The following is a 24433-nucleotide window of genomic DNA, read 5'->3' as shown; positions in this document are numbered from 1 at the left end:
GGAGGATAAAAGGAAGGAGAGAATGTTTGGCTTGGATTTCAAGGGGAGCCGATTAAGGGAAAAAGTAAACTAGGAGAAATTTAGGAGAAAGATGGTGGGATAAGAAGATGGTAAAGGAGACATGATGAAGATGGTGATGGAGATGAAGAAGTGAAGAAAGTTACTCTTTCTTTTAAACTTGTCGGTGAGGCATTTGATGGAAGAAGAGGAATAGATACTAATTGATGATAAAGAGAAAAAGGAGAAGGAGAAGAGGAAGAAGATGAAAAAGTAGAAGAGATGATTATGATGATGATGATGATGATGATGATGATGATGATGGCAAAAAAGAAGGAACGAACTGGAGAAGTTAATCTAAAAGTAGAGGAAATTCAGAGTCAAAGGTTTTCTCAACTTACGGAGCTATGCTTGTATCATTTCTTTGAATATATTCTTTGACAGTTCTTTGAATTTAATCTCTGACATTTCTTTTTGCACAGATGTTATCGACGTTTGGAAATTGGAAGAGACAATCTGAAAACAATCTTTCTCAGAAGCATTTTTGTGCTTTGGATCAATGGGTCTTGGATTCAGGCCCAATGTGAATATTAAAAATGCTTTAATCTATCGGTCTATTACTGTAAATGATGCCCATATAATCCATAGGGTAAAATAAGTTCTACAATGTAAGTTGGGATCCTAGAGTTTTCACTTTGGAATGAATAAATGTATGAATAAGTAATTTCAAAATGTCACCTGCAGTGGATGAATAGAAAAAAGTACTGTAACAAAGCTATCCGATAAGTGAATGAATACAGGGTGTCCCACGAAAAGTGTAGCAGCCGAAGACTATAGATTCAACATTAGCAACAAAAATGTTCAGTAAAATTTTCTTACATCGACCTTAGTTCTCTAGATATATAAATTTTTCGATATTTTTCATAAACGTCAATAACTAGTAAACTATTGGTCAAAATCCAATTCTAAGGATGTAGTTAGAAAGAGGAAGACATTTACAATGAGATTAACACAGTTTTTTCTTTGTTTGACGTTTTTGAACTAATAATAAGCGTTCAAACTGTTTTAAATTCACCTTTGAACTCGAAAAATGACCTTTTTTACATTTGAGCGCTCATAAGAAGTTCAAAACCCTTGAACAAAGGATAAAATTGAATGAATCTCATTGGAAATTTCATCGTCTTTCCAACCATATCTTTAGAAATAGATTTTGATAGTTTTCTAGTTATTTAAGTTTTTAAAATATATCGAAAATCGATATATCTTGAGAACTAAGGTCGATATAAGAAAGATAGAAAAGAAAGAAAGAAATATCTATTGCCAAAATCATTAAACAAACTTTACAAATGTGAAAAATATGAAAATTTTCATATACAATACATTGCAAAAACTTAAAATTAAAATATTTTCCATTTAAAAATCTATTATAATATTATCATTGGCGTTACCAGCAAAACTAAGTAGTTTGAGCGATGGCAACGAGTAATCAGTCGGCTATAATTAGTGGCTTGAGATTCAGTCGGAAATAGAAAAAATATAATAAAGAAAAAAGAAACATATAGAATGTATGAAAAACTAGAAAAAAGATAAAATTTCAATCCGAAAAGAAAAAGTACTGAGAGTGAAATACTAAGAGAGCAGAAAACTAGAATGAATTCATAATAATTTAAAAACTCAAAAGAAAAAGAGATGATTCATGTAATTATCAATCTATAATTCACTGTACATATTGTGATGAATTTTTTAAATAGACCTCATGAGAAGAGAGAAAATTGTGATTACCTTCTAAAATGAAAGAATTTGCTAAAGGAATAGTTAGCGACCGAGCGATAAAGCTTCCTTATCAGTAACTGTATATTAGATAAGAGTACCGTTCAGTACTGCATATTTTCTAGAAAATTATTTAATAGAATTATAATTATTCTGCAAATAAAGCACGAACCATTTATGAACTGCTCATTGAATTTTGAGGTTACACTTTGTTTACTACCGATCAGATGTTTTAAAGTAGCTCAAACACAGCTGACTGATTCAACGTATTTTAAAATGTCATGCCAGATTCATGCAAGCTATAATTTTATTTCTAAAAAAGTAAAAACTATCAATAAAGGACCAAGAATTTCGAATAAAAAATAAAATGTATGTATTATTGTTGAAATTATTTATTACTTAAAAAATTATATTATAATGTCAAGTATTATTGTAACTAACTAGGTCATAGCATGAACATTATATTATTGATAAGAGCGGCAGAAATTAATTATAACAGTCTCAAACATAATAAAAATTGTATAAGAATATTAATTAATAAACTATTACTTCAACTGAACCACATGATGATTAAATCTCTTTGGCAAGCCTAAGCCAATCATAGTGCATAGAAATAGCACCAAAAAAGGTGATCGTTTGAAAGCAACACATGTTAATCTACTATCAGACAACAAACCTGCCTTATCATATACACTAGCACATGTACATTATATAAGAGGAACTATGTCTAGGAGATTAAGCAGTTTTAAGAATTATATAAATTGAGTTATTATTGTAATTAAAGGAATTATATTCTACTGCTTGCCACTGACGTCATGTCTACGTCACAATCGTTCTACCAATGGCAAATTTTTATGCAAATTTATTACACCGAGATTCTCAGAGAAAGGTTCTAGCCAAGAAGCCGAGAAGAAGACACTGCACTTCCCTTTTGAAATCCTCACCGTTCAGACCTCGTTAAAGTTACCAAGACCTATTTGTAAGATTTTCGTTCGATTTTATATGTTTTATTTGTGAGCCAATATTCTTAGGCTATTCTAATTGTTATTTGTAAAATTACTTTCATCAATCGATAAATCAAAAGTTTAAAGTTAAATTATCACTTAATTAATTTGGTGAAGGAAATATTAAATTAAAATTCCCCACGTGCTGAGACCGAAGCTTGGACCGCCGCCGATCAAACGATTTTGATCTAAAGAAGAAAACCACGACCGCCAAGGAATTTCACGTGAATTATAAGTTTAAAGGGGCCCCAATCTACACTTCGAAAAATATTACAGTGCAGAAAGATATAAAATTTTCTTCGTTAAATTATTGGCCACGCCGACAAGCGCTTTTAGTTATTAAGAGTCTAGAATTTATTCATATAGAATTTATAAGAACTTGTGGTTGATTAACTATCCTCCGCTGCCAGAACCACGACCCCAAACAATTTTAAAAAACATTTTTTATTCATTTTTCACTATTTTTTCAAAACTGTTAACTTTTATCAATTGCAAAATTCTGTCGGATCATGCATGGTATCATGCAAGTACAAGAAAATTGCTAATCATTTTTGTTAATGTTAAACCACTTTCAATCTGTAAATCATATTCTGAATCTGCACTGTGAGATCATATATTTTATTATAATATATTTCAATTTTGTTAATTCGTTTTCTGAGTTCGATTATTTCTTAAGCCTGTCAATTATTGTGTCTGATACGTTCTATATCATCAAGAACCGATCGAATACGATCATTGAAATAATTGAATTAAGCTGGATATTGGAACAGGTCTAAGTGGATGTAGTGAGTGGGGTCAGATCGAGATATTTGTTCTTTGTCCTTACCTGCTCATATATCAGCTTTTATCTGTTACCAACCTCGACTTAGGAGCGAATACATCAACAGTATAGCAGATGCAGCCAGAGATCATATAATTTCCTACAATAGAGCTTAAAACCCGACAAGACTCTGTTCTCGAAATATATTCTGAACGATATTTGGTCCAAGTACCGTATTTTAATCCTTCAGAACTTATTAGAGACGCAGTCCCGTAAATTATCTACATCGGGATTTTTGCTCGACCTGTATGATTTTGTATGCTCATTCTTCACAGGTAATAATTTTAAGGTATCCGTATTCAGTGTTTAGCGTCCGCTACACTATTTATAAAAATTTCATCACCATACAATCTGTCATAAGAAGAATCAAGGGTGAGCGAGCGTTTAGGCCTCCTGCGATTCCGACAATTGTATTGAATCTTGTAGTGAGTCAATCGGTCTGGTGTACACTCAGCATCCACGCACGCAGTTACAAAATTTATAACCTCAACACCGTTGATTTAGTACAAGATTCACTATACCTATGTGAAGCCATCAAAAAACGCTTTACATGATTTGCCGGCCCAACGTGAGGCGTTTAAATACAGCATTACATGATTATACATGTGTGAGGCGTGTAAAAAACCGCTTTACAATATGTAATCCATTTAGTAACATAATGTAATTCATTTGTAGCATATATGCAATTCCTTTTGTAAGCATCCTTTTATAAGAAATTGTTATTGCAAATTCTATGCAGATTCTGTGGTCTTCGGCTGTTACACCTTCCGTGGGACTCTCTGTATATCTATATAAAAAAAAAAATCGACCTCAAATTTTGACATTCAATAACTTTTTTATGTGTGCACTGAATTTGATGTTTTTTTTTAGTTGTGTTCGTTATGTTCAGGACCAGGTTTATGGTCTATCAAATTTATAATCCGACTTCTCTGGACTCTTTCCCACGGTCCTTCAAAGTTTACATGTGATCATTATGGGAGAAGATTTGTGAGCTGGCCATACACAGGAATAAAAATCAGCTGTTATAATCATTGCGTCATACAACAGCCGTCGGTAGATAGTAGACAAGAGTATGTGCTGCTCCATAACCGCACATGTATTTTATTCTAAACGCCCCGACTAAAAACAAAATGACTGTTCTGTGTGTAACCCCTCAGGTTATAGACTTAAGTGCTCTAAAGACATTGCTTTGTTTCGAATAATTGTGCTGTCATCGGTGATCAGAATTAATTAATTTTAGTAAATTATTTATTTTTCGCCACACTGCACAGAAAGCAGCTGTTTTCCAGTCCCTACGTAGATCTGAAAGACCTTGTTTGCAGACGACGTCAGAAAAGGGTTTCTTTTCCGGTCTAGCCCAGAAAGTTGTCTCTTTCCAGCCGCTCATGGAAGTAGTTAATAAGTCATCCGCTAGATCGGGTGAGTGTCCACTTTCATCATCAGCATTTCAGTCGCCATGATTTCAGTTCCAGTTTCGAATCAAACTAATTCGCTTTGCAACCAGTTTTATTCAATTATTTATTGTTGATTAGTGCATTCCGAATTTTCAAAAATGCTTGAAGATGACTGTGGTATTCCAAGTGAAATTTTAAAAGAATCTGAAATCCTGACTGCAAATCTTCTACCACTAAAATCAAGAGATAGGTACGATAGCTTAACGAGTATTCTTTATTTTGTATTCTTTATTTATTTTGTCAGCAATACCTGTAGTGTGGCGAAAAATATCGTTCGCACCACGGGCAAAAATGTTTTTCCAGCTCTCAATCTTTTCTAGTCCTCGGCCTACGGCCTCGGACTTGAAAACCGATTTCGAGCTGGAAAAATCTCATTTTCTGCTCTAGGTGCGAAATATACTATTGCAGTTGGAGAATTATCTGTATAAAAAAATGCCGCATCTAGCCTCCTCAGGTGTGCATCCAGCTAAAGTTTGTCATGAGATGCATTAAACTATTTGGCGGTACGGAGTTCGCCAGGCCAGCTAGTATATATATTTTCCAGTGAAAATATAATTCCATTGTATACTTTTCTTGAAAAGGTTTTATATAAAATTCAATAACAACTTTATATTATTATTGTATTTTATGTAAAAACGTTTCTCATAAAAAGGGTACTATAGAATAATATTTCAACTTACAAATCAAGTAGCCCCGATATTAGAATATTTTTTGTTCTTATGGAACCAAGATTTCTACCAAACTTATGAAGAAAACCAAGTTCTGTAGTGTCAATCTCTACACACAGTAACTAACTCGAATTACAATTGCATTAAAAAGAGACCAATCATTACATTAGTTCTGGTGGGACCATTACTAATCAGCACCGAAAATCACAGTGTTGAAAATCAGGTCATTTTACAGCCGTACAATGCTAATTTGCTACACTCTCTCCTATCGTCACAATCTGGATTGTCATCTTGGTCAATCAATTCTGCCAGCTGTGACAAACGGTTTGGAGAAAAGTGGAAAGATAAGATTGTGGGAGCCTGATTGTGCACCCATAACAATGCATTCAAACAGTAATTGTTTCGAAAGTGTAACGTAATTGTAACGTAACGCTAAGGTAGTGCACTTGTGAATGGAGCTTGTGACTTGTGAATGGAGCTTGTGAATCACCTAGTTTTTACAGCATTCTTGCTTGGAATCGTATCTAAGTTTTTGAGATAAAATTTATTGTTTCAGGAAACGTCACACGATTTTTTATTAACTTTAGAAGATACTAACTCTTTTGTTTTACAGTTCTACAGAAATAGAAGGTGATAACATTGGTGTAATCTGTGCTGGATAACTGTATAGCCTTTCTCTTTCTATCTTCTTCCATTTTTCTCTCTTCTATTATCCTCTTTATCAGGGCTTCTTCACTCCAATTCCTTTCCTTTGTTTCAATGTTCCATTCGAAAAATTTCCAATTAGTAACATTTCACTAAAACCCACACACATCTTATATCTTCTTTTAATACTGAAATTCTCTTATTAAATTCTCTACACCTAAAGCCACACAATTTTGAGTTACAATAAGGCCATTTTCTTTCTTAGGTCCATTTGCATATTCAAAGGATGAACTGAACTTAATCAGCTGGTGGTGAAACTAAAAATGAAAATTATAACGAACGAGACTTGACATGGATTCAGCCCAATGTTAAATTGAACTCAGTTTAACCTGATAACCTGTGTCAAAGTCAACCTGATAACCTGTGGCACAGTCAAAGCTTAAATTGAATTTTATCAGCTGGTGGCTTGAACTCAAAATGAAACACATTATAACAAACGATACTTTATACGGATTTAATCCAGTTTAAAATGAAATATGGTTTAACCAGATAACCTGTGCAAACAGCACTAACAGTTTGTAAATTGTAAATGGGGAAAAATGAATCTATTCTCTTACTCCCAATCTTAGTATTTCCATTTTTTCTCAATAACGTTCTCCATATCTTTCTTCCATAGACCACAGCTTTCTTCTAGAATTTTCGTCCCTTTTTAGTACTTCTGTAACCATTTACCCATATTCTATCATAAAGTTTCTCATTGTGTCGTATGTCTATAATAAATGAGAATGAAATATTATAAATCTCCCCATATATTTTTCTTCATTTCTTTTCTTTCTTAATTTATCTTCTCCTTCTTCATTTCTTTTCTTTCTTTATTCATCTCCTACCCTTCTTTTGATCCTACATTTATTTTATTTTCCCCTTTCTTCTCTTCAACTCTCCCAAGTCATCATTTCCTCCCCCACCCTTGTTATCTCCGATCACACACAACAAAGCTCCGTCGAAGTAATGCGCCATTCACAAATAGTTAGCAGGGATTTTATGTGCCAAGTTTTTTATTCTGCCTCCCCGTTGAATTATTTGAGGTAGTGTGTACCATTGCGTCCTAGTTCCACCTACAATAAACAAAGAGGGAGAGAGACCATTCCCCTTTTCCCTCACTCGCCCATTCCTTTGAACGGTAATTTCTCACGCAAGTGCTATGAAGGCCATCTTCGATCCAACTTTCTTACTAACTAGATTTCATTAGTGGACTTTTCGATACATAAATTGTTGCCAGATAATGCGATTTCCCGTGGAGTTATGAGGAGTTCAGGTTATTTTCGAATGGATGAAGGTTCAAGGTCTGGAAAACTGATTCAAGTGTATGATACTATTTTTAATACCACAGAATATTTGTAAAATTATTCAATGGATCACTCAAAATATATTTCTTAAAAAATTGAGAATATTACCTACCTCACAATTGAGGCTTCATAGGTAACTGATATAAGTTTATATCTCTTGTTTATTTGATCAATTTCTGTTCTACTTTGCATAATGATCTGAAGTAAATAGAAGAGAACTCTACATCCTCCTCTTAAATTGAACTACTATACCTAATAATCTAAAGCTGGGTTTTCGTTTGAGCGTAAATGCCGTCGTCGACCACGACACGCAGAGAATCTCAGATTGGGTGGATTTCAATTTGTCCACATAACCTAAAAGATTATGTTCAATTATGTTTTAATGGGGCAGGTTAAGCTTATACTTTCAAATGGCAATATATTGATATTATTAGAAATGTTTGATTCTTTAATGATAAAGACAAATAATGAATAGTTATTTGTGCAACTAGTGCGCAAAGTGACAGTTTGCTGCACCGAAAGAAACGTTTACGGAATGGCTTCTTGAGTGCAGCAGAGGAACTTTGCGCACGTATTTCACATTAAATTTTTCCTACAGTTACCATTGAATATGAAAAGTGGGTAATTATGGGTAAAATGATGGCTGAAATCCATCAAATGTTTGTGTGTGTGTGATGCTGTTATTAATAACAACCTTAATTCATTTAAAAATTAATAATCCAATTAATTGAAGTTGAAAATTCTCAGCCAAAGTTCTCATTTTTATTCATTCAAGAATCAGAAAAAATAAAGATGGAACAAAAAATTCACATTCAAAATGTGAACCGAGCCACAAGATGGCTGAACACAACAAGATGGCTGAACCGACAAGCGCGCGACCTAGCGGGAAGAATCGTACCTAAGTTGTTTCATCCAGCTAAAAATTACTGAAACACGATTCAGAAATTTAGACTTTGCTCAAATTACCGAGAAAAATGCTCAAAGTAAACTGAAAAATATTTATAAAAATAACATAGACAACAGAGAATATTTATTGTAGTATTGTTATGTTTTTATTATTTTTATTTATATGAATATCGAACGGTAATCATTTAACCTCGAAATTCGAATTTTATAATGTATATTTGCTTCTTTTCTCATTTCTTGCAGTTGAAATAATAATTATCAATAGAAAAGAACTATTATTTATTATTAAATGATGAGAATTCGTAAATGATGATTATTTAATTATGATTTAGATGAACATTATTCTTGTTTTGAATTTCTAGATTGGGATTTTATCATGTAGGGTAGCCATTGAAATAATTCTTATCTAAATCTAACCACAGTCATTGTTACCAACTTAATTTTTGTTTTCGTGCACTAATCCTCCATATAACCCACCAACCATTTTGTGTTGCCATGTTGCAAATCTGGAGTGCAGATAAACTTTTTCCCGCACTAGAGCGGAAAAGTGAATCTTTGCGTTCTGTAATCAGTGCAGGAATCGTCACTTTTCAAGGTAACTGTAGGAAAAAGTTATTTGATCACCTGTTTTAGCACACTTTAAATTTGGACAATATGAATGTCAACAATGTTTGTCGTCGTCGACTGCGGAAATTTATGAATGAAGGATAACGTACCTTTAGGTACCGATAGAAGAACAAAAATGATCCCTTTGAAATAAATGGCTAATGATTCAATTCTGTTCATTCACTGTTCATTTTTTTTTAAATGTAATATTATAATGTATACATTATACAGTATATAATCTTGAACAAGTTTTCATTGACTATAACCATAGAAAAACAATCAATGTACAGGTTTTCTCTGCTATAACGTATTACTGTAGTGAACTTGTACAAATTGTGATGTAATGAAAACACTGTTTTAGAAATTACTAATTTAGTAATATTTCTGACAAAATTCCAGTGTTTTCATTATGGATAGATATCACACCATCTCACCAACAACAGTATCTGCAGGAATTGTGATGTATATTATTTTGTTTGCGATGAATGTATGTTAATCTGAGATAGGGTAAATTTATCTCCTACTCTTCATTTGATCCTCCATATATTATATTTTCCCCTTTCTTCTCTTCAACTCTCCCAAGTCATAATTTCCTCCCCCACTCTTGTTATCTTCGATCACACATAACAAAGCTCCGTCGAAGTAATGCGCCATTCACAAATAATTAGAAGAAAGGAAGAAAGGAATCATCTCTATAAAATTGAAGTGTTATACTTCAGCGTAATCTCAGTTACGAAGAACCAAAAAATAATAATAATAATAAAAACTTCCTCCTCTAAAAATGACAACTATACGAGTAAAATAAAACATCTATCTAAAATTGAAGTGTTATACTTCAAATCTCAGTTACAAAGAACAAAAAAAATCCTCTTTTAAAAAATGACAACTATACGAGTATAATTAACTCAATGTCCAGGGAAAAGTACTCAACTCCATCCCAGAGCAAATTTCAGAAAAACATTTCCCTTTTTCTCTACTAGTAATATCAGTTGAAAATGAAACACCACTCAGCTACTCCAGTAGTACTGGACGAAAGTTCAGTAATTTCAACATGACAGCAATAATATCTGATGACAGATGCTGCACCCGTTATAGTGAGATTCACTCTGAACTGTCAGCATAGGTTGAATGGGGAGCCAGTGGTGTTGTTAATGAGGAAAGCTGACAGTTTGAAGTGAATATTACTCAACAGAAATCGGACAGTTGGAGAAGTTTGTTAGCAATGACCATGATAAGAGGAGTCGGCGAAACTAGAAATTAGTTACACTATGAACCTAGTTTCAGCAACTTGATATTTGTCTCTCGTTCTGACAAAGTTCGATAATAGACAAAGCAGAATCGAGTATGAAGGAAGAGCGAAATGAAATGTCGCCGACAAATAATCATTCTCATCCGGCAAAATTTTGAACTTTGCTCTTGTCGAGAAGTTTTCTAGATGCGCGGGCAGGGATTTTTATCGATCGTTTCTGCGCATATTGCTACTATGCGAGCTGAGTTATAACTCACAGTTTATGACTTACAACGGAGTGGGTGGGAAAGGGATGGAAATAGGGGAAAAGCGAGATAGGAAAATAGGAAAGGAGATGAAAAGAATCAGAGAGGGAAAGAGGGTAGGAGAAAGAGTTGAGAGGCTGCAAAAAAAGGGCGAAGATGAAGCTGAAATATAGAATGGTGAGAGCTGAGAGGTGGTTTTTGACAATTTCTTAGTCTTTTTATTTGATAGGCCTATCAATAATATTATTACCACAATATCAACTCCTCAACTACACAAAAAGTGAATAGATGGATGGTTATTGATGTTCAATTACTGATAAAGAAAAAAATGGTTATGTATGCCTTTGTACTTATGGAACAAAGTCATGATTAATCGTGGTTAAGTGGTAGAGTGGACATAACTGTCCAAACATCGCCACGTCAATAAATAAAAGTCATTCTATTCTAAGTCATTATAAGTACCATTCATGAAAACCATAAACAAAATGTGAAGATGAAACTTAAAATCCAAAATACAGCATCGTTGATGGTATCTTTATACTGCAGTGTAAGTCTACGATATTAGATTGATGATTGACGATATTAGAAATGAATTATGAAGCATGAAAACATCAATATTCTCATCGAAGATCAGGATTTCAAGAGTAAAACTCTTACAAATATTCCAATAACATCTGAGAACATTCAATACTAGTGACTAGGAACAAAACAGGGACTGGCAGATGAATAACAAAAACTCCATAAATTGAACTACTGAATCTTCATTCACTTAACGTTTTTTTTCGTTTACTTCACAAAAATGTGTTCCACGCACACACGTGTGTCGTAGTACAACGTGTGTCATATGTAAGCAAGAGAAATCGAAACGGCATATGTAAAGAGATATAGGCGGTTTGGGGTGATATATGTCAGGCAGAGGCAGATATTCCCCCATGTCAGTGTCAGGGGAGTGAGTGAGACGGAGAATGTTTGCAATAACTGGACAGACAGACCAGTGAATATGGGGGTCACGTCTTTGGGGATCACATGTGATAAGGAAGGGAGATGAGAAGAAGGAAAGTGGAAGAAGAGGACAGGGAGAACTGAAAAAGTAGAAAATTAACTGGGGAAAAATAAGAGAAGAGGAAGAGGAGGAGGAGGAGGAGGAGGAGGAGGGGGAGAAGGACGAGGAGGAAAGGAGAATGAGGGGGAGACGGAGAGAAGAAAGAGGAGAAGGATGAGCAGGAGGAGAAGGTGGAGGGATAGGAGGAGGGAGAAGTTGAGGAATAGGAATATGAGTTGGGAGAGGTAGAGAAGGATGAGAAAGAGGAGGAGGAGGTGGAGGAAGATGAGGAGGAGTGGGAAGGGGTTGAGGAGGAGGAAGATGAGTGGGGAGAGTTGGAGGAGGATGAGGAGAAGGATGTCGAGGAGGAAAAGGAGAAGGAGAAGTGGGTGTAGGGAGAGGAGGATGAGGAGGAGGAGGAGGAGGAGGAGGAGGAAAGGATGTCAGGAAGGAAGGAGACAAAAGGATGGGAACAAAAATTCATGAAAACAACAGAGGGAGACTCAAGTAGAAGAAAATGTGAAAAGATGAGAGAAGGGGAAAGATTGAGTGAAAGAAGAACGAAAAAGTGTATCGAACGAGGATGATAAAGTGATATTGAGAACGAAAAGAAACAGCCGGAGGTGAATAAGGAGATGAGTAACATGAATAGAGGTTGCAAAGGATGAGAACGTGCAAAATTGAAAATAATACAAGTAGAAGAATTGGGGAGGAATATCATCCAAAGTAGTAAGAAAATAGAGCAGAGGACAGAGAAGCAGGAAGAGCACCAAACTAGGGAAGTAGAAGTGTAAAAATAGAAAAGAAATGTAGAAAACTAGAGAGTGAAAGTTTATAAAACATAGTGAGGGGAGATTACAGTTGGCGTAAGAAGAAAAAAACCAAGTATAGATACACATTGCATGTATGAAAGAAGATGCAGGGATCAGGAAAAAGTAATAAAACGAAAAGAAAAAGGAAGGAAGACTTGGAAGAAGCAGAGGAAGAAGAAGAAAGGGAGTGGAAAGTGGAGGAAACATGTGTGGTCAGCCAGTATCCAATATCCAGCCTATAAATCAAGTAAGACATAGTAGTGGACACAAGGGACTTCACAGTTCTCAAGAGACAAGCAAGAAGTTGACGACTAGTAACAGTGAAATAGAAGAGGAAGAAAAAGAACGAGGGGAAGGTGAATAAGAAAACAGAGAAGAAGAAGAAGAAGAAGAAGAAGGCAAAGAAGAAGAAGAAGAAGAAGAAAAGAGTGAAGAGAAGGAGAAAGAAAACGATAGGGGATAAAAGATGGATGGATTGGTGAGAAGAAATGTAGATTTATTGTGTTTGGGGAGTGACTAAGGTGTTGATATTGAGAAGGGTCATACAAGAAATATTGCAAGGGTGAAGAAAAAATAGCTCAACATATCTGCGGTGACGAAAGTTATTGTTTTTGGGGAGTTTGACAATTTTGGGGTGTTTTTTGAGAAGTAGTACTGGGATGATTTTTGGCGAAAGTGTCATACATGGGGTGGCTTGGTTATGAGAAGAGTAGCAAGGTTTCACCCTATGCTGGGTTTACATTTTTTATATTTGTAGCAAAGATTGATGTTCAGAATATTGGAGAAATCTTCAGAATAGAACGTGGAATCTCAATATGCATCACAGAACACTGTATTTTCAACCATAAGATTCTGCGTACCACACATGATTTGTTTTTATCATTCTATGTTCTAAAAGTGTTTGACTTGGAACGTGATCATTGAAACTTGTTTCTTGCACTGTTCTCCAGTGTTATTGGTACATTCTACACATGAAAATAAATTGCAAGTTGCATTTGTTCAAATACTAATCAATCAATAATATTATTATTATTATTAAACAAAAATCCCAATGCTGTAAATCAATGTAAATCACCCCGAAGACTTCTGCTACTGCAAATATTGACAACAGGGTAAACAGCTAGAGGGAAATTTGATGAGCGCTACTATACAATTTTTTATTATTATTATTCCGTAATTGGGATCTTCGTTTAATAATAATTATAACAAATACAACTTGATTATGTAGCTGAATTTGATTGTGACAATTTGAATTGGTAGATTTTATTATTATATCTTTCTGGACCACTTTAAATTTTTGGGATTAAAGACAGAAGAATTAGAACGCTTGATGTAACCCCCACACCACTAAAATCTCATTGAGTCGGAAATTTGTTTGCATAAACTATTAAAAAACTGCAATAAGCGTGAAAACTCATCATGAAACGTTATCGATGACCTCATCCACAATCCACCCTCATCAATCCCACCCTTACCACAATTTCGCCAAAAATTGACCCAAAAACGAGAACTTGAAGAGGGTTGAGAAAAGACTCCAGGTGCTAGCACATCCGTTCCTTCGTGACAACCCCTCAAATCTACCACCCGCCTACCCTCGTGTTGTTCCCAAAACTACTCACCCCCTCATAGAGATGATGGGGGGGGGGGGAGAACACCCCAACTTCCGGGGTTTGTTTTGGGGTTGAGTGAGATCTGAATTATTGAACAAGAACGGAAACGCAAAAGTATCGTTTCCTGTAGAAACCACCACTCAATCACTCACTCTCTCTCACTCACACGTTCTCTCTCACCGACACTTCTTATTATTTATAAAGCCATCGACGACTGGACTTTATGCCTAGTTGTTTATGAATCTGCAGTGTGCTCAAGCAGATGTCATATTTTTTCGGCGGTTTTTCCGTGAGCGCTTGGCTTCCTGTTTGTGGAATACTGTGTTGAGTACTGTTTTTGGCCGACTAGTCGGTTGTGGTTAATAAACAACAGTGGGCTTCATTGTTTTCGTCTGAGAAGAGTGTTCACAATGTTTACTAGATGCATAAACAACGTGAAATCTCATCAATAGCATTGAGATGTGGAGTTGGAGATCAATTTTCCATCCTGCTGGATAAAGTAGCACATTGGATAATAGTAACTTCAAAGTATAAAAGTATTTCTTTTTTCATTTTTTGGAAAATAGATGATAGTAATATTGTGAAATCTGTTAGTATGATAGTGTATTGTGTTATATATCTTTATATCAATGTAATGTAGCCGATTATTTGACATGTATTTTCACCGTCGTCGACACTTTTAATTTTTAAACAATGGCTACTCTTGGACTGTGGAAATAAATGTCAAGTAATCGGCTACATTACAATTGATAAAAAGATATTGTAAAGCATCGATTTTGGGTAGATAAAAATCCCTAACCGAAATAGTAATAGGTCTGAAATAAAGTAACTGGCTAATATCGCCAAATAGATAATAATTAAGATTAGATAGCATCAGCTTGTTCTGGCTAAACGGTACAAAAACCTAAAAAGGATTTGAAAGAATTTGTTGCTAATAAATATATTATTATATGAAATATTTGAAGATTGAGGTTAGGTATATGCATTCAGGGATCGGTGACCTAGAGATCGATCAAAATCGAGCAACATAGAATCTGACCAAAACCCCTTGGCAGAGCTCTATTGCAATCAAACAGTATGCAATGTGAAAAAACACATGATCACGTGGCTAATTATCCCTTTCTATCCCAATTTATGAAAAAACAAGATGAAAAAATTATTCTGGTGTTTTTATGTTTCAAAACACTCTTAAAAATGAGAAAATAATTTTCCCCAAATTTTTCTCACCCCTCTAGGGGCCCCTAGGGGTTTGTTGTTTTAAAACAACATTGGGACATTTGGGTCATTTCAAATACGTATAGTAGAAAATTTTGGTTTTGCATTAGAAAAATCAATGGTACTTTCATCATGCTTTATTCAAGGAAAGGTGAATGATTTTATTATGGAATCATTCCTAATCAATAATTTTTATTTGATTTCAACATTATAACAATGAAAGTCATATAATAAAATTCTCAAGAGTAGTAAAATGTGATACACAGAACCAGATTTTGGTGACTAACTTATTTATTATATTCATAACTGATACATATTTACATAATATAAAAACGTGAAATTGAAACTGAAAATAAGGTTCTAAATATCATAAATTTCCTACTTTTTTAAAACTATATTTTGGTTACTAACTTATTTATTATGTTCATATCTAACTGATACATACTTACATAATATGAAACAAACTAAAAACTGGAAATTCGGGTTTATCATATTATAAATTTACTACTTTACTACATCTACTTACATCTACTACTTTATCATATTACTATTTTGTAGAACAAGTTGTTCCTTGTAGCCTATTGGATTTTTTTATTTTATCTATGGTAATCATTGAAGCACATTCTGTTTGGGACTGAGCAAAGACGTACTCCACATTTTGTGCAATACACCTTGGTGTACCCAGTCTTACACAGCTTCCTTGTTTTGCAAAATACCCATGTTCGTGCCCAATATTTCTTCCAGTGTCTGGAGAAAAAGGGAATTATGAAGCTAGGTTACACTATGTAGCAGAGCTACATGTAGCTCAGCTATAAAGCTCTGCTACAAGTTCAAAGAGTGACTTTGGAGATATGCTATATAGCAGTTGAGCCTATTTTCTCAGCTATATAGCAGAAAATGAGCTATCCAAAATTTACAAAATTATCCAATATCTTCTCTCTCTTCTCTGTGCTGAAAGCATCACAGTAGCTTCGCCGAAAGCAGTGGCTGCTGCAAGAACTATGTACATTCTTCTTTGGCATCTGGTTGGGATAACTAAGCAGTGAATAGTGGTTATTCCAAACTATATGTAGCTCTGCTACATGAAATTTGCATAGATCTCCTTATAGCAGAGCTATATGTAGCTCAAATTTCATATAGCTCCCCAGCTACATATAGTGTACACTACTATAATGTAATGTATAGTGTACATCTACATATAGTGTAAACGTAGCTTTAGGCTATTTGCTTTCATACCAATGAGTCCTGTAATACAGGACTGCTGACTCAGGTAATGATTTAGATTGCACAGGTAAAACAGACTTTTGAAAATAAATTGGAGAGAATCTTACCTGTACATTCTCTTGTAGAGGATCAGCAATAATATTACTGTCCGGTATCTTGATTTCTAAAAAACTATTCAACTCATCTTCAGGAAGATTCATGAGTTTGTCTAAATCTTCATTATCCAAGATTTTGTACATTATAACGAAAAACAATCATCCACAATAAATCAATAAACAATAACTCCACGAACGCGTTTGAAAACTGACTGAGAGAAACACAATAACATAACCTCAAAGTCTCCTCACATGTGACTCCTCTAACGGCCCAATGTTGTTCTAAAACAACAGACATAAAATTTTGAATATAAATGATATTTTTGTTCAAGTTTCTATTCCTATGACTGATATTTCATCATGAAATAATAAACAATTATATGGATATTTTTTATTCTTATTTTCAGTTCTTTAGAATTTTATAAAAAATTATAAAAACCGAAGAAAATTGTCACATTGAAGTGTTGGTACAATTCGATATGACAGCTGCTTTTTCAGAAATTAGACTGCATTTGAGTGCTCTCCAGTGGTATAATACTAAACTAGACTAATGTAGCTTTCAAACAAGGCCAGTAGATGGCAGATTCATTCAATCACTGATCCAATAGACATCATAGAAAGTCATGTTGTTTAGGAACAACAGTGGGATAGAAAGGGTTATTAGGTAGCATGAAACAAATATTAGTGTATAGAATATTAGCTAGCATGTAGAGAGCATAACCAAAAAACCAAATAAAATAATAAGTGTATTCAGGAAATAGGAGGTACCAGGCGCATGAATACCGAATAAAATTTGCATGCACCAATAGCACAACGGCAGTTAATAGGCGGCAACTGTAGGCCAATTCAAAATATTTCTATATATTTATATAAATGTACTGGATTATGTTAAAACTTTGTATAGTCTATGTTATCGATATGGCTCGAAGGCAAAGAAATTATTAGACGCACAACCTAAGTAATAATTTGATATTTTTTGTACGACCTATTTGAACCTAAATGGCGGAGGACTAAGATATTCAAATTTTATGTTAATTTGAAAGTCGGAAGTAAGATTTGTAAAATTGAGAAAGGAGAACCAGCACTCGCCAGCCAAATGCCACCATGAGAGGACCCCAAATATTTTAGAGCGTAGTACCTTGCTAATAAATTTGTAAAAGTTAAAGTTAGATCAAATTATTAAATTTCTTAAAAGACTTTGTGATGCTATTGTAAAGCAGAAGTCATTTTCAATTTCAAATAATTTTATAACCCCTTGGAAGAGACGATTCCGGCTACCATATTCCAGGACCACATGGAGTTGGATCGACATCGGCGGCTTATAAGAAGATTTTCGACACGTGAGTGATAAATATTGAATTAGTGATGGGCGCCCTAGTGCTTCGAATCTATCTAATGATCAAAGCTAGCTCGTCGAAAGGGTTTTTATTATAAATTAAGAATTTAATAAGAAAAATACTTGCGCAAGTAAAAATTAGTATTAAAGGTATTTTATTGAAGAAAAAATATAGATCAATACATTTCAGAAAATTCCATTTGGATCAAAGAAGTATAAAATCTAGGCTATAGAAACACATTCATATGGTCTTTAATTTTTGCAATACAATTTGCGATAGTTTGTTATAGCTCTAATTCACTAGATGAATTGCTCTACCTATTCCGTCAGGTGCCGAATCTTGCACCCTGAGAAAAATATATATTCAATACAAAGAAATCTACTAAGTATTAGAGAATTTAATATATATATATATATTTGGATTATCAGTGGCTAATTTATCAAGTTGATCTAAAGAACATATTTTTTAATTGAATTGTCCAAGTCGACAAGTATTAGCAAGCGCATATCGCAGTTACATGCAAAAGAAGGCATATGATTTTAAGATAAAGGCACATGGTAATGATTCGTGCCATAATCTGGAATATAAAGTTAGCCTGTGATATTTTACTGATTTCAATTATTGTTCTATTTTTATATTATATTTTCTATCGCTCTTTATATATTTTTTGCCTCGATCTATTTTTTGCATTATTGTTTAATATATGTATCAAATGTTTATGGTGTGCAATTTATTTTTATTCCTCAACACTATAGTATAAGTATCATAGTTATATATATATATTTATTTTAATGAATTACAAGAGTTATAGGGGAAGCCTACACCTGGGCCTATAAAGATTTTTTAAGACTGAATCCTATTAAAAACCACGACCTAATTATATAATTATATCAAATTTTCATGCTCTACCGACTGATGCCAAGCAGGAGGCTAATCGTTATTTAAATATAAAGAATAACGTCATAATATATACATCATATTTCAACTTATTATCACTTATTATTTTAATTATTATTATTCACTCAATATTATTATTAAAGGAATAGCACAAGGTTACCTATTTGGTCTCTCACTATGATTTTTGATGATGTACTTGTATGAATCAATAGAGAATTGATGTAACAATTAAAAAAAATATCAAAGTTAAAATGCGATTAAACAATATTAAATGTATCAGAATTTACTTATTATATTGAATGAAAAAGACTAAGAAATTGTCACAAAACCACTGATTTATTGATAATTAGATAATTTCTAATTTCTTTTTCATTCAATATGAATAATTACCACAATATCAAATTCTCAACTACACAAAAAAAAAATACTGTATTATACTTTAAGGATGATGAACGGTATAATACATAGTTGGACAATGAAGTAAGGGTATGGATAGTTTGAAATAGCTACAAACTCATTTTCACATTATTCGGGGTGGTGATGATTTTCTCACTAATCTTTTCAAGAGCGATTTGAATGTTTCAAATATTGCTAAGAGTTTCAATTGGAGGAGGAAAAATAATTTAGAAAGTTCACTAATAGTTCAATTGATGAAGTCAGTAGAATAGAACGAGTTGCGGTGAAGATTGATGTCACTATGCTGAGAAATGACTGAAACTTGAAGTCTTTCATAATTATAATAGGTACAGATAGAAAGCTAGCGAGCTGAAATTTTCATATCAACCTGTACCCTAATGGTTGAATGAGAAGTTCAAAGCTGTTTCGAAATCGAATTTAAGCTCTATATAATACCACAGAATACAACCATATTTGTATTCTGTGATAATATACGTCTTAAGCTGGATTTCCACATATATCAGTGGAATTGAAAGTTACAGTTACAGTGATGATATAATTTCCTTGAGTTCTTATGGGACTGTTCATACTCGTTCGTCCGTGATGAGTGGGAACAGTCCAATCAGAACTCATATAAATTATATTTTCACTGAACCGGCCACTCTCACTGTCACTGGTGTGTAGGAATTCAGCTTAATACGTCATAAATATCTAAAGGCTCACTCAACAACAATCCAAACATTGATAACTGACAACAGCATTCATTTCCACAGAACACCAAGATGTATGGGTCAAAGTACCTGCAAAATACACCATTCATTCAAACAATTCAATTGCAATTCATTGTATGACAAATGGCCGCTCCACCCAAATCTATGGGGTCACATTTTTTTGGGCGGAATAAAACAAAACACTTCAACGGAACAATCGCACTGCAGTCGGTGACAAATGAGAGAGCAAAGCCCTTTTTTACAAAAAAAGAGAAATAACAGAGATGAAAGTGTTGTCCAACTCCACACAACAGGAAGAATTAACTGTACAGGAAATAAATACTGAGTCTATACTCATCTATTCTATTCTTTTCATCTCTCCCAACTCTCATATTTGCATTCTCTCCTCTCTTTAGCCTTTCCACCCACTAAATTCATAAACTATATTAATTCTTCTAGCACATACATTCATTCAATATATTTTTTCTTATTCTGGTTTTCATTCTCGAACTGTCAAATTTTTTATTTATTTTGCCACTAGTTTTAGTTTTCTTATGAGTGACCCACTAATTTTCTACTCAACTACTTTATTTCTTACACTATATTTCTACCCAATAGTTACCTCCTCATCCACTTGTAACTTTTTCCATATCTTCACTCTCTTCTTCTTCCATTCATTACCTTCACACTCATACTTTTTCTCTCACTCTCTCTCTTTCACAGTGATATTTCTCTTCTTTCTTCAACCACAGAAAAAGAAGAATTCTCTGTTTTCTTTGCTCAGTGCTTTAACTCTCCTGATTTTACTCTCTACATTCTCATTATCGTTACATTCTACTCACTGTTTGACTGTGTAGAGGGTGGATGTTAATTTTTTTAATGTTGATGTTAAATGTTAATTTGAAACTCATCTTTCTTTTCATCTACTCTACCTCATTTCACGTTTTCACTGTGAAACTCATTACAACTTATCAATACATCTCTCATCTATCTCTGAAAATCATTCTAAAATCCTCTTTTGTCCTCCTCAATTTTCTTTCTCTTTCTCCACAAACATCCTTTATTTCTATTTTTCTCGATATATATTCCTCCATTTCTCTTTTTTCGACCTCACTACCGCTCTTATAATATTGATTACCTTCAACTGGCTATATCTCTAGATTTTCCTCCTCTCACAATTCATTCTCATTCTCTTCATCTTCACTATCACATCTCCTCTCTCATCACTTCTATCTAGATATCTTTGTTTTTTTCCTTATTTAGTGCCCTCTGTATTGGTCTCAGTCTTTCAATTACTCTTTCTCCTTCACAATGTTTTGTAATAGGACCACCTTCATAGTTTATCTATTACCTATTTCATCTTCCCTCTATTGTATTTTATTATGAACTTCAATTTTTCATGGTATACTCTCATGATAAGTTTCATTCCACATGGATGCAAATAACAAAACTTTAGTTTGCTAATGTGATAATACTTTAGTATAGTGTTGATGGCTCAATATGTACAATATTATTTTCTTCAAAATTTGTAATTGGTTAATACTGATGCGGAACTGTAAATAATTATTTATTTTTCAAGTTTCATTTAATTTCATAATGTCTATTTTTGTAAATGTTACCATAGGCAACAGCCTTGTAACAATTATCAATAAATATCTTATCTTATCCTTTCTCATCTTCAGTCCTTCCCACCTTCCAAATTTCACTTCATCCACTTTCTCTCTCCCACTTCACTTCTGCCCTCTTTCTCTAATCCATCCAGCCTCCCACACCCAACACTTGTCATTGTGATGATGATTTGTGTTTGTATATGGTGGCTTTGTTTTATTTTCGAAAAATGCATAACTCATACGCTTACTGCGAGGCGTGCGAAATTTGCACTGAATAATCCCACACGAGTGGGATACAAGAGTAGTCTACCATTTAGAATCACAAGTGTAGCCAGCATTACCTCAAGAGCCCTAGACATGAGCCTTCCAAAAAATGTGAACTTATGTAGAATCAAGTAAACCCTTGAGCCAGTTACACACACATCGATTTTTGTTCGTACGATATTTTGCCGTCCTTATGGATTCTATCAGTTAGAATGGAGCTTGACAAACATCATCTGTTTGAAATCATCTGTTTAATCTAATAGAATTAATATATCTTACGAACAAATATCGATGTGTGTGTAGCTAGCCTTACAGGGTGAAGGTATGACTTGTTCTGTGAACAGTAGACCTCACGCAGTATTCTCATCCACAAGTACCTGATTGAAACTACAGTAACTATATTACCCACAGTATGGCCATTGACTGTCACGCTTCTGATTGGTTAGCTCGGTCACATGGTACAAATCCGCCATTAAGATTCCAAACAAACTTATCCAAACAAAGTCCTATCTTATAGCATTAGACATTTGGAACTTATCACTTATTTTAGCGATTGGAAACATATTATGAACTTAAGATGAGTTTGATATATCATTTTCGAAGATAAATTTATTATACTTCAATATAGACAAAAAAGATAACTTTAAAAAACACTAATAAAGCTTAAAACATCAATTTTCCTTCCCTCGGACTCCTCGCGGACCACTTATTGGGGACCAGTGATCTATATGAATATGTAGAAAGATAAATTTCAATTTTGTGTATCTCCTCATCCCATTTATTGGATCGAACTTCAAATAATCCAAGTTCAAAATATTTTTTGTGGCTCAATTGAATATAACATTTTATGAAATATTCAACCATGATTAATTGCTGATTAAAGTCGTCTTAACTTCTCTTATTGATTCTCTTCAGTACTGAGTACCCTACCCATAACATGTTGGTACAATAGCTACCGTATTGATATGATTTTCGAGTTGCATTACCACGAGCAGTGGTTGAGGTTAAAAATATAACTAAATATAAACAATAATGGTTATGTGTGTTATTTTTCAATTTCTTACATGTTTATTAAATTCATAAAGTAGTACTATGGCTAGAATAATTATTGGCTCTTCCAGAGTTTATATTCTTTACAATATTTTCGTCAGACTTATTGGCTGAATAAAACAAACTATTTAAATGTTATGGAATCTATTGTGATGAGAATTCCATCATGCTTCTAGAAATAGATATGGGAACTTTATCATTTGTCAATGGAACAGAATGTATTACAATATCATGACACATTTCAAAAGTTTTATGGTATTTTTTTGGAAATTCAGCTTTCAGGTTGTCACGTGGTATTGTAGCACCACAGAATATTTGAAGTGAACCAGTGAATTTTAATAGAATTATAAAATGGAAAATAAAGATAACCTAGTCAAATGACCACTCAAATAAAATCGAATATTGTCAGCGATAAAGAATAATCGTATTATCTAAAATGATAAGGAAGAACATGCATAACTGTGATTCAACAACTAATGAGAATCCATTGGCAGAATTAAAAATTATAAAGCGGCTTATTTATTATTGGAAGATTATAAAAAATAAAAGTTTGCATGTACATTGAGGTTAGAATTATTTGTTTACACTTTTGAATGAATCAATCGATCAAGAATAAATCGATAGTTATTTGAATCAATACCTAGCGAATCAGCTGATTGTTCGATCAACCAGTATAGGTTGAATTATAAAAATTTACTCACAAAATATGTATTATATATACTAAGGAAGGTTTATGTATAGAAATACGGACAACTATTATTGCTGTACAAATATTTATTATAATCCAAAAAGCACGAAAATCCAGAGTATACAAAACTCATATAAAAAAACTAAATGTATATTATCTATTAACATTGTATATCGCGATTTATTTATGAATATAGTTTAAGATAATCACTCCATGTATTTATATAAAAAACTTTTTATTTAATTTTTTCTATTATAAAGTTGAAGAAGCCCTGATTCTGAAGCAACCAATTGTATTGAGTTTACTAAATTAAAAGCCAATCAGAAAGAAGCTTACAAATTGTTCAAGGAAGAGATAAAATTTTTCTGAAAACCACCTTCTTCTGGCTTGTGATCTTGACCTGAGAGGATGCACATAGAGTTTAGGGTTCTTTCTTCCTTAATATTTTAAAATTATCAAGCCAACCCCTTTTTAAATGTGAAATATTTGTAATTAATGTTAAATTATCTGTGAACTCAGTGTTGTTGAAGAGTTCGTAATTTGTAATCAATTCCCATGAATATATCTTTAATTCGGATAGAAATCTATAAGAAATCTGGACCACGCGTTAGCCCAGCAGTGACGAAAGGGACCTGCCTAATTAATTATTGGAAATAATTAATTCAATCCACGAGACCGTCAAGAACGTCATTAATGTGAGTGATAAATCAAACGAGCTTGTTTAAGGCCTTTCTACACATAGTTGGGGGAATTAATCAAAGCGCTATTCAAAT

The 24433-nt window shown here is 33.6% G+C and overlaps 1 protein-coding gene across 2 annotated transcripts in view; it reads right to left on the bottom strand.

Annotated features, from left to right (window-relative positions):
- LOC111055699 (leucine-rich repeat-containing protein 24) overlaps positions 1 to 24433 on the bottom strand; it is a 293212-nt gene that overhangs the window by 105370 nt on the left and 163409 nt on the right. The window lies entirely within an intron of this gene.

This window comes from Nilaparvata lugens, chromosome 12, assembly GCF_014356525.2.
Source record: "Nilaparvata lugens isolate BPH chromosome 12, ASM1435652v1, whole genome shotgun sequence".
Classification (NCBI taxonomy): domain Eukaryota; kingdom Metazoa; phylum Arthropoda; class Insecta; order Hemiptera; family Delphacidae; genus Nilaparvata; species Nilaparvata lugens.
The sequence above is the reverse complement of the archived record's forward strand: the minus strand, read 5'-3'. Positions and strand labels throughout refer to the sequence as shown.